The sequence below is a fragment of the Geospiza fortis genome, unplaced genomic scaffold (genome assembly GCF_000277835.1).
Source record: "Geospiza fortis unplaced genomic scaffold, GeoFor_1.0 scaffold40, whole genome shotgun sequence".
Classification (NCBI taxonomy): Eukaryota; Metazoa; Chordata; class Aves; order Passeriformes; family Thraupidae; genus Geospiza; species Geospiza fortis.
Genome location: NW_005054297.1, coordinates 30,382,307 through 30,392,955, shown reverse-complemented (window position 1 = coordinate 30,392,955; position 10,649 = coordinate 30,382,307).

Here is a 10,649-nt window from a genome sequence, read left to right as displayed (position 1 = left end):
CCAAACCCCCAGCCACACCTCCCAGTTTCCTGTCCCCAGTAAATTTGCAGAGGACACAGTCTGCCCCATCATCTGTATCATCAATGAGGATATTGGACAGGATCAGACCCAGTCTTGACACTGAATGGCATCCAACAAGACTTCCTACCCTCAGCTGACACCTTCTGTGTGAGGCCATTCACCCTGTTTTCAATCCACCTCACCATCTGGAGTTAGGAAGGCTAAAGTCCAAAGGGAACTGAATTTGGACACAGATACTCAAACAATGTTCCTGTATTCCTTCCAGGTTTCCACCCTCCGTGGGCTCCCTTTCTGTATCTACGTTTGTCCAGGAGCTCCTTATTCATCCACATGGGCCTCCTGGCACTTTTACCTGGCTATACATTTGTTGGAATGGAGGTCTCATGAACTTGGAGTATTAACCAGGTTTTTTACCTACCTTTCCCCTCACCTCTTCCATCCAGGGCCTTATCTCCTGGGACTCTTGCAAGTAGACTTTGGAAGAGGGCAAAATCTACTCTCTTGAAACTTGCTTCTCACCCTCCTCCCTACCCTTGGGATCCTCAACTCCACCATCTCATGGTCACTGAAGCAAAAGCTGTTTTTGACGTTCACTTCTGAGCCCCTCCTTGTTGACGAGTATGAGGTTCAGCATAGCAACTCTCCCTGTTGCCTCCTTTGTCACTTGGAAGAGGAATTTATGATAGGTGCACTCTGGGAACCTCCTGGATTCCTCATGTCCTGCTATGTTGTCCCTCCACCATATATCAGGGTGGTTGAAGTGCCCCATAAGGACACCAGGACCTGTGAACATGACACTGCCATTATTCCATTCTGTAGAGGGCCTCATCCAGTTGCTCCTCCTGGTCAGGTAGCCCCCAGCAGACACCCATTGTGATAACATCACCTTTGCTCATTCTTCCTATAGTCCTAGTCCATAAAGTCTTGGCTGACTCCTTATCCATCCCCAGGCAGAGCTCCATGCATTCCAGCTGCTCACGCACATGAAGAGCAGCTCCCCGTCCTCATCTGCCCATTCTGCCTTTCCTAAGAGCCTGTACCCCTCTGCTGCCACACTCGAGTCAGGGAATTTATGCTCCCACAGGACTGCAGCCCTGCAGCTGCACACAGATCTCTGATTCCCCATCCTGCATGCATGAGTGTACAGATGTGTTAGAGAGTTCCTGGAGAGGCTTTGGGGGATTTCTCCACAGTGGTGCCACAGCTCCTTGCTGAAGCCTGGTGGGTGATTTTGCGATCCCCTCCTGTCACACCACCCTTTGTTGAGCCACCCCCTGCGCCACTCCCTCCCAGGGCTGCTGGCTGCTTTCTCTCCCCGTCGCTCCTGGTTCAGACAGTGGCTTTGAGCACACAGACGCGGTGACGTTTCCTTGCAGCCGTGCCCATGCTCGTGGGTGTGTCAGCCGACACTCAGTGTGTCCATTAGCTAATTGAGCTAATTGAGTTTCACTGTTTGCTTAAACTGCACCGAAAACAGTTTGCATTCCATTGTCTCCATTTTCCTGTGAAGTACTACTGACTGCAACCTTTTAGGAGCAGCAGACTTCCAGAAAGCAGATAGATCTCTGTCTTGCACCTTCCTGCAGCTGTGACAGCACAAACTGGGCATTAGAAGATTCATCCTCAGCCCAGGCACTTTGTTCCTGTGTTTCTAGGGCTGGCCCAGTCCTGCTGAAGGCTAAGTGGTTGATTTCTGCATTAATCTCACCTGCTGCAGGTGAGATGGTGCCTCTGTTCCCTCTCAGAGCAAACTCTGGTCAAAGGTTGATACAATTGATACACATGCCTTAGTCACTTCCCAGTTGACTCGGAGAGCTCCATTTTGAAAATGTCCTAGGACACATGTCTGACAAATCTCTGGCAAATGCAGTTTAGCTCTGAAATCCACTGATTTTCCTCTAAAAAAGTCCCCTTTGGGGATTTCCCAGGCTAGGTACAGCCTAGGGTGGGATATTCTCTGCACTTGTTCCCTGGCAGCCAGGCCAAGTGCTCCAACTGCTCTTCTCTCAGTAACCACAAACCCTCAGGATGTATCAGCACAGATGCAGCCCTGGGTGACATGTACTACCGGGGCTCCTTTGTCATGTAAATGGGAATGGATGGTCTGGCAAGGAGCTGTGGGAGTTCTTCAGTGCCAACACAGATCCCACCTGCTTGGGACAAGGTGATTTTGGTTGATGTTCTGCTTGTGGTGTGGAGGCAGAGACAATTCAAGATCACCAGGAGTTGCCAGCTGGACATCAGCTGGCAGGACACCTGGAGATGGGGAGCTCAGCCTCTTGCTTTGGCCTTGGTGTCCCCAGGCTGAGTATGACAGTCTCCAGGGCCAGAGCATTTCCTTACAGGAGAGCAGTACTTTGCTGTTTACAGGTCTGGAGAAGCCCAGGAACACAAGGAACACTGAACAGCAGCAAAGATGAGAAATGTTTGCTGGCTCATGGAAGTTTCCAAAGCCTCTTCTGGGAATTACCCTCCTCTGCTGTTGCCTCGTGTTCACTCACCACCTATTCCCACTTTCTGGCACATTGGTTTTGTTTCCCTTTTGTTTACTGGCTGTAGTAGAGAAGTCCTTGGGTATTATCAGCATCTCCTTCTGTTTGGACTCATCCAAGTGTTTTGCCTTATTTTCATACTTTTCCTATCATCACACATACCCAGGGGCATGGAGAAATCTCCCTTGCTTTCCAACCCTTGGAGTCCCAGCTGGGGGCAGACCATTGATCCCAGGGCTATTAGCATGCATTAAAGCCAATGGTCAGGGAAATGTCTCCTGGGGCAGTCTGTGGAGATAGGGACATGGTCACAGTACTCGGTGGGTGTCCTGTAGGTACACACAGCTCTGGTCCTCCCAGGCCTTCCCACATGGTCCAGCTGGGCCAACCCCCAGCAGGGAGGGATGGTGAGAGCCTGCACATTCTTCTGCTGGTGCTCATCCTTTGAGGGAACCGTGTTAGAAGGCTTCCTGCCTTCCCTGAGTCATGTCAAATCAGTCCCAAATATTCTCTTTGAAGCTCTTCACACAGTGCTGAAGCAATCTTGCCTTCAAAGCGTTGCTGGAAACAGGCAGGCTGCTTAAAACGCATTTGAGCGCTCTCACATCATGTTCAGGCTATATTAAAATTTTACTGTGCTGTTTCGCACCTCACATGAATCACAGTCGCTCCTGAAAAGCATCGGGAGCTAGAGGGGGAGGGTGGGATGTGTGCAAGGAAGGGGCTTTTGAAAGGGATTATTAATGCACAGAGATGTTTTGGTGTCTGAGAAAGGCCCTGAATGGCAGCTCTGTGCTTCTTTTCTCTGTGCTCATTATCAGTGAAGGGTGTAGCTGCTGAAGAGCTGAACAGAGCGAGGGGAGGACATGGCGGCTGCTCATGCGGGGATGAGCAGGAGAGAGGACGTGGGAACAGAGGGAGGTGGGTGCTGGCTGTCTCCCTGAGAGGCAGTTTCAGGTTACGAGTTCAATGCCTGCCTCCCTTTGGGAGGCTGCAATACGGCAAGTCGGCAAGTCGTTTCTTGATGTGCAAACAATTAAAAAGAGGGTGTGTGAGTGTGGAAGACGGAGAAAGCAAACACCTCCTCTGGGATCTGGCTGTCTCTGCAGCTGCTCACCTAAGGCACCTCTTGCGGAGGGAGTTTCACACAAGAAAAATAGCTGGGGGCATCAGGTTACTTTCAGGATGGAGTTTGAAAGACTAAGAGGTCTGCCTTGAACCTCAGGGTAAAAGGGTATTCCTCACTCTTTTACACAGGCATAGAATGGATCTCTTGAGTCATATCAGGGTTTACAGTTGTCCTTTTGGTGTTCCCCAGGGTTGCCCTGTAATAATGGAGAGAGGGCTGTATGGGGAGGCAAGAGGTCAGGGTGCCTTTATTCCCCTCCCAGCAGCATCCCTGGGCACAGGGAGCACATTTCCTGCAGTGATGGCCTGCCCCGGGATGCAATCAGGCTTAGTTGTCCTCAAGTTTGACACGGTCTTCCGAGTTCTGCAGATGCCTGCTGGGTCCTTCAGCCTTGTTTTCTGGAGAAGGTGTGTTCCAGCCTCCAAGGCAAGGAAGTGCATGTCTTTGCCTCTTCCCCTTGCCTGAAAATTCCCTGACTCCCTGCACCATCCCAGCCACTTGCCCTCCTGCAGACTCACATAGCCAGGCCTCCTGGGCAGGTGGAGAGGCCAGGAGAGGAGTCAGACATTTGCTGGTGGGGTGGGAAGCGCCTCCTTCCAGCTCTCTGGAGGCTGGGATGCTGGCAAGGGATGAGCAGCTGGGCTAGTGTGTGTTTCCATCCCAGCCCTCTGGAGATGTGGGCACCCAGGGCTGACAGCACTTGCTGCCTGTGTGTGTCAGGTGCTGGCACAGGGTCTGCCTTGACAGGGCAGATCCATCACATGGCAGCTGGATCAAAAATGGACGAAACCTTGGTCCAGCTCCTGACAGGGGAGGATGCTTTTCTATTTCTGCTCACTACCTATTCACTCCAGATCTAGGAGGCAGAGGGGGAAGCCTCTGCTTGATTTTTTTCAGGGCAAAATTTCCATTCTTCTTTGCCTGCCTCAGTGTGCCAAGCATCAAACCAAGGGTTCTATATATCCCCTGGGAATAAAATGCCCCTCCAAATAAGTACTATTTCTTTCTGCTGAAGCTGAAATGTGCTGTCTCCCTTATCTAAAAGTGGAGGGGGGGAGCAGAAAGAAGATGCACACAGTCTGCTACCACTCCCTCTGTCCTGCTTGATTTGCCACTGCCCCTCATCATACTGACGCCTGTCACTCTGCTGACAGCATGTGAGACAAACATCAGTTTGCCTTGGCCAGAAAACTTGCCTTGCAAAGAAAAAAAGCCAGCTCAGGGCTTTTCACTTGGAGAGAAAGAGAGTGAGAAGAATAGACTTGAAAGCAAATTCCCATGGTTTTTTTTTTTTTGCTTAGGGTGAGAGCTTTTCCCACGCTCCATTGGAAAGAGGGCAAGGAGCAAATGTTTCCCAGTGCCTGCAAACACCAAACACTGCTGAGGAGCAAGGAAAAAAGCCGGTCTCATTGGAGAGAGGCAGAAATCAGCGGTGTGCACTCCTACAGTGCCTCGTGCCTGTGTGACTGCTCATGTCAATGGCTATTCCAGGCTTAGCTATGTTTTCTGGCTGTGATGGGAGTGTCAGACCCTGGAGGACTCTGACATGAGGACAGGTGGTGTTTGCTGCCTCCCACAAAGCTGTTCCATGGTGCCAGAGGCTGCTGCTTCTTCTGTGAGAGTCCCAGATACTGAACTGGGAAGAGGCCGATGGGTTTGTTTCCCAAGTTGACACCTGGGGAGCTGTTTGACATTTTTTTGTGTTTGCCTGGCACTGGTCAAGGACTATTACCTTACTCTGTGAAACTTTTGCTACTCTATCCAAGGAAGGCTGGGAAAGCAAGCCTGGTCCGCTCCATCTCCCGGGTCAGTTGCTTTGTCTGGCCCAAGCCCTGTCCCTCATGACCCTTCTTTGGTCTGATTCCTGACTCCTGTCTTCAGAGTCAAGATCTGACTGAAAACTGATCTGAAAAATCATTTAACATCTTGCTCTTTGTCAGTCATCAGCCCAGACTTCAGGAGCAACCTTTCCCAGAGCACCAAGTGCTTTGGGGCCTTCTCCCATCCTTTCCAAGCCCATGTGCTTTCCACAGAAAGCCAGTGTTTAGCAGCCAGACTCCAGCAGGGCTGTGCAAAACCCATCCATGCCTGGGAGAGCGTGCCCATGCAACTCGCACCCTGGGAACCGGTTCACCAGCTCTGCAAGCAGAGGCCTGTCGGGTGAGGGAGTCTGTGTCTCAGCTCTTCAGGAGCCATGTGTCTTTAAAACACCCCGAGGATGAGAGATTTGAGGGCAGCTTTTGGAAATGAGGAACCAGCTGAGGCTGGGGATGCTCAGCAGGCATCCATGAGGATTTGATTCAGCTTTTCAAGGAGACTCATGACAGGGGAAGTCTGGAAGCTGGTGCTCACTAAGCTGTTTAGAGGTGTGGGCCCTGCTTCATCCCAAGTTTCTTAGGGGTGCTTGGAAGTCTGTCCTGATAAATGCCCCAGCAGCCTAGTGAGCCTGCTGCTTCTCCCAGCTGGCCAAGTAAAGAGCATTTCTGACAACAAAAGCCCTGCCCAGGGGTCCCAGTTTTAAACACAGCGCTGGCGTCTGATTGCTGGTGCATCTCGGCATCTTCTCATCAACGAGAAACGTCTCCTTTGCCCCCCTCCCCTTGTCTTTAGTCTTGCTCGCAGAAAGCCGTGACTGTATCCTGCAAGCGCCCCTATCTGCTCCTCCGATCTCCCTTTGTTTGGCTGCCAGCTGTCTGCACCTGCGTGCATGCCTGCTCTCCCTCCCCGCTGCGGTTAGTCCTTCCCTCTCCCAGCCCATGGGCAGGAAAGCGGGTTGTAGCCGGGTCCAAGGGCTAAGGGGGTGTTTGGCAATGGCAAGCATTCCCACTCCAACGGCAGCCCAGCTGTAAGTGGGATGGCACACTCAGGCAGCTTGGTTATTTGTGAATGAAGCACGAGTTGCTCTGTGATTAACCCTCTGGAGGGATCCTGCCCAGATCTGTCCCGATGGGAGCTGGAATCTCCATGTTTCCTTTGCTAATTGAGCCTGAATTGTATTAGCTAATCCCATCCCCAAATCCCCCAGCTGTCCAAAGCTTACTAAGAGCAACCACACACACCGGCTGGGAGTTTGTGCTTGTCTCCTGTTGGGACAGGGATTACTGTAACAAAAGGAGGGAGTCTTTTTGCTTGGCAATCTCTAGCCAACTGCCATAATCACTATCTCCCATTCCACAGAGAATATGCATTGTAAGAAAAAAGACACTGTCGTCAAGTGATGACAGGTGATGTAGAACCAGAGTAAATGGGAGTCAGATGCTGTGTGCCGCCATGGTCCGCTCTCTGTCATGGTGCCCACCCCCAGGGCATCATGTTGTTCCTTTTCTTGCAAGGATCACTGGGACAGGATAATTTGGAGGCAATGACCTGCCCTGCCCTTTTCCAAGAGTGTGCTCCAGATTACCACCAGACTCTACATCAGCGTCAGCAAGACCCTTTGAGTGATGGCAAGAAGAGATGAGGCCCCTGGCCAGCATGGGCTCCAAGTATTCACCAGCTACACAGGGAAAGGAAACACAGCTACAAAGGAAACAAGCTGGTCAGACCCTCTTGAGGGCATTCCCTGCCCAAGAGGAACCGCAGCAGACAGACCACCAGCCCAAAGAAACCTCTCCTCTAGAGACCTTGCTTGAATGGAAGGAGGAGGTGCTCTGCTACAGTTTCATCTCTTAAAGAGAAGCAGGGACTGAGTCATTAAAATATTATCTATTTTATCATCCTCATTTTCTTGAGCTTTGGTAGCTTCTCCTCCTACCCAAATTACCTCGAGAGAGTGGGGACTGGAGCAGCTGTGGGAGTCCCTGGCCACAGCATACAAAGCCCACTTGTTATCAGCACTGTCATATGCCTCTCTGCCCCCTCCCCCTTCCCAGCTCCACCACAACCGCTGCATCCCAACAGCACAAGCCGGGCATCCATCAAAAGGGCTATTATCCCACGATTTCTTAACAGCCACTGTTGCTCTTGGGTGTGGAGAACCAAGCTCCCCCTTTGACACAGTGCCCCTAGCAAAGGAATAGCGGTGCCTGTCGCTGGCTGGCATTCTGATCTGCAGATTGTCATGGAAGCCAGAGTGGGATGGGGAGCTGCTGCCTGCACACAGGGTTGGGTTAGCAATTTAGGCCTTCCCTCCAGTCCTACAAGGTAGACAGGTCCTACAGAGTTCACGCTTTTGGCCTCCAGATGTTAGCCGTGAGGGTAACTCCCATGGAGGGAGACCACATCCTTCATTCTTTATGGCTGATGCTTTTAATCTGCTCTTCCTGGACTGGGGGAGAAAAAGGGCACAGAAACAGCCACGAACCTCTGGAGTAGGCAAAGGGTCTGTGGTGCATGGAGAGGCAGCTTCCAGAGATATGCACATTGACTCCGTCAACTTCTGACTGGCACCAGGCACTAACATCCCCAGAGCCTGCTGGAGGGTGCCCCTTTCCCTTTCGCCGCACAGGCAGTAGGTGCTGGCACTGGTTGCCCCTGCCTCCATCACAGGTGCCTTTTTCTTGCTGCATATGAACAGGCAAACTGGTGGCAGCACAGACAGTGCCACCTCTTCCACACACATAAGATCTACCAGCTGTGACACCATGGGCAAGGCTGGAGTCCTGGCAGGGATGGGCAGACACCCCAGCAGATCAGGGAACCATGGTCAGGAGGAGATCTGTGCACCACAAGTGGAAACCCAAATTTGCTCAACCACACAGTGTAGACCATAACTTATAAAAGGTATCACAATTTTCCTGTTGCTGGGTACTTTTAAGTCTCTTGGAGTAAAAAGCACTATTGGCACCAGCAATCTTGGTAACTGGGCAACTTTGCTGGTCATGAGTGATACTGAACCCATCTCCAGAGGGCTTTGCTTCTTTTGTCTGCCTCCAGAGACACTCATTGTGGGTTTGTGCCTGTTTGCCTGCCTGCTCCCAAGGGGTTACTCTTACAGATGACTCTTTGAAAGCAAGACTCAGTGATGGTCTGTCTCCCTTCTGCCAGTGAGGGATGGCACTTGAAGCTCCAGTCATCCTAAAGTTTCCCTTTGTGCTGTCAGGGCTGCTCTGAGCCATGTGCCTCGTTGTGTGACAGTGTTCTGGAAAACAATACATTGGGAGACATATGGCTGGCTAGGATATGTAGTCATGTCTTAGCAGGCATTGTGTACTGCTTTCCACTTGAGAGGGCTTCTTTTCTGCCAGTTTTCTTGGACATTGAGAAAATACCAAAACTGGACAATGATGAATACTGTACTGGGGAAACCACGTGACTTTACAGACACATAAAATCCATCACGCTTGGTCTCAGACCTTACGGAATAATTGTTTTATAAAAACTAGAGGTTGTTCAATTTTCTACTGAAATCTCTGGGCATTAACAAGCTGACTTCATTAGAAAAAAGAAACTCTAATTGTTCTGTAATCCCAAGGCCTCTGGCATGGGAAAAGATTTCCTACTTGGGGTAAACATCTCAGGAGAATTCACTCACTTCAGTGCTGTTCCAGTGTGAACATAGCATGAATTTTAAATCTGGTTTTTCTTCTTAAAGTTGTCCTAGACTCTTCACTAAGAAGGCTGGCTGTGAAAATTATAGTGCTCTTATTGAAAAGAGTGGAGGCCTATTTTAAAGTTTCAGGTATGAAATTCAGATACTTGAATTTGAAGAAGTTTACCACCCTCCAGGATTAGCCAGCCATGCAGCCACAACCTTATCTGTGCTGGTTAGAGCTGGGTTCTTTCCTCCAAACTTTCTAAAACAGAGAAAATGTCAGAAATTTGGGCCATTTGTTTTCCCAGCTCATTTCCCCCTACCACAGATGAGCTGATCTGTGCTAGGAGAGAGGTTTCTGTCATGGTGAGGCATTTCTGAGAGATAATTTACTCATACAACTAGGTGTGCTGGCACTGGGATCCCACACACAGAAAGATGCAGCAAATTGCCTGTGAGTGGTTTGCTTGAAAGAAGAAGCGGGAGGTTGTTAAGCAGATGTCTTCATGGCGATACAGCAAATTAAGTGGAGGAGTTCTGGGGTCTCTGGACTGTTTTAATAACTGATCAAAAAAGGAGAGAGAGAGCATGAGCAGACAGCCACAACTGCAAAAGACCAGCCAGCCAGGATGTTTGCAAACTGCACTACTGCCAAAATTCCCTGAAGGGGAAGAATTTACTGGGATGTTTGGTTCCTGAGAAAGATTTTTTTTCTATATGTGCTGTGCATATCTCCAGTTTCTGTTTTGTTATTTGGGGCTGGGATTCTCCATTATGCAAGCCTATTTGCCTTTTTAATCCACTATAATGTATGAGACTAAGAATGCTTTGTTGCACTAAAGGAGCAGTGACTTAAGCAAGGAACTGAACTAAGGCCCTGACCAGGGCAGGGGGAGAACTGTTTTGGTTTCCCCTAGTTTTGGAGAATTTAGATGCTCAAAACTACACACCACAGAACAAGTACCAGGGTAAGAGAAGACTATTCCTTTTCCAGCCTGCCCTAAAGCATAGCTCAGACACTACAGTGAACAAAATCTCATCCTGTTCCCTTTTAATGAAGCCCAGCCTCCCACACCAACAGAGGTTTGATATTTTCCTGAGATGCTGTCTGCAGTTTTTGCACAGTGGGGTCAAATCCTGATTTCAGTTACGGCAAACTTCTCTCCCTTCCACAGCATCCCTTCGAGACGAACTTCACCATGTCGTTGTCTGGAAAGCTGATGAGTGAAGATGAGTGAACCCTCTGAACTCTCTGGCTCCCAGTACCCTCCAGCTGGATCACTACCGTCTTCAAGGCTGGTGTCGGGGTGCCAGGTGGGTTCGCGGTAGGACCCTATGGGATCGGTGCGGGGCTGCTGGGTGTGTGGGTGTCTGCATGCCCCGGGGGCGGATGCCCGCCGGGATGTCCCTGAGGCAGAGCCGGTCTGCGGGAGCGCTGCCGCGGCGGGGGTGCAGCGGGGATGCGGCTGCGAGCCGCGTACGCCTGGCGGGGCGCGGGCAGAGCGCTTTGTGCGGAGCGGGGAGCGCGGGGGGC